We start from the raw sequence: 1688 nt of genomic DNA on the forward strand, positions 1-1688 counted from the left end.
GACCAAGAAGGGTAAAAGAATTGCAAAGAAACAACACTAACAAAGTTTAGACACATAAATTTTGAAGGTCTAGCTACCATATTATTACCCACAAGGGTAAAGGAACAGTACCACTGCTGGATAATTGGAAAGTCCCGGTGTGTCAACCTCTGTGCTTCGTGGCAAGGTAGACTAGCAAACATGCCCAACCTTTACTCACATTCGAGAAAACACTCCTAACAAGATTGCTTGCTCCAAAATCGAAGAGGCACCGCCCTCCGAATCTCGAGAGCCAGACTCCCAACATGATTACTTTCTCAAAAATCGAAGAGAGGGTAAAGGAACAGTACCACTGCTGGATAATTGGAAAGTCCCTGTGTGTCAACCTTTGTGCTTCGTGGCAAGGTAGACTAGCAAACATGCCCAACCTTTACTCACATTCAAGAAAACACTCCCAACAAGATTGCTTGCTCCAAAATCGAAGAGGCACCGCCCTCCGAATCTCGAGAGCCAGACTCCCAACATGATTACTTTCTCAAAATCGAAGAGAGGGTAAAGGAACAGTACCACTGCTGGATAATTGGAAAGTCCCTGTGTGTCAACCTCTGTGCTTCGTGGCAAGGTAGACTAGCAAACATGCCCAACCTTTACTCACATTCGAGAAAACACTCCCAACAAGATTGCTTGCTCCAAAATCAAAGAGGCACGGCCCTCCGAATCTCGAGAGCCAGACTCCCAACATGATTACTTTCTCAAAAATCGAAGAGACACCGCTCTCCGAATCTCGAGAGCCAGACCCCCAGCAGGATTGCTTTCTCAAAAATCGAAGAGGCATCGTTCTCCGAATCTCGAGAGCCAGACCCCCGACAGGTCTGTAATCTTCACACGCAACATCAGCTTTCCAGATACCACAAACCACTTTTTCAAAGTGCTCTGACAGAATTAAAACATGTGAAGCTGGCAGCTCCCACTACCGTGCTATAACCAAGCAGGGTAAAGGAATAGCATTATTACTTGATGTTAGGGAGACTCCTATATATGTCGACTTCCATCCCTAACGGACAGGCAGACCTGCAAAAATGCTCAACCCTTTCTCTTATCTGAGAGGGCACTCCCAACAAAGCCTTTCGAAATATTCAGCTTTCTTTCCCCCCGATAATACCTCTGTAAACAAGCTATACTAAAGCAAGAATATCTCATATCATCAGGGTTAAAAGCAAGAGTATCCCATATCATGCTTTTTCCCTGTCTTTTCCTTTGGCCTTGTTCTTACCTGCAAGACAAGGAGAAAGAGAGCAATCAGTCAACACTTGGAATCAAGCTTCCAGCCAGGAACTGACTGCCTGGAACCCCTTACCTGATTACTTACCTGGCATTGCTCTCGAGTACTCATCTTCAACATCTTATGTTTCCAAGGAAGATACCGCATCTGCCTGAGGAACAGATATGGCAAGTGAGAAGGATACAAGGAAGCATGTGGAGACAAGCGTAACAGCACACGTGCCGATACATCCACTACTCTATCAAAAGCAAAAGTATCCCATATCAGCAGGGTCGAACGTACTCTAGATTTGATGGACTTGTTTTGACCCTCAAATTCTTCAGTCGGCCTTATACTCTGGAGGAAACCAGAAAACCCTCCAGCCCAGTTCAAGAATAAGCCTGTGGAAAGTTACTTCTTCAAAAGCAAAAGTATCCCATATCATCTC

The sequence above is a fragment of the Malus sylvestris genome, chromosome 14 (assembly GCF_916048215.2).
Source record: "Malus sylvestris chromosome 14, drMalSylv7.2, whole genome shotgun sequence".
Taxonomy (NCBI): Eukaryota; Viridiplantae; Streptophyta; class Magnoliopsida; order Rosales; family Rosaceae; genus Malus; species Malus sylvestris.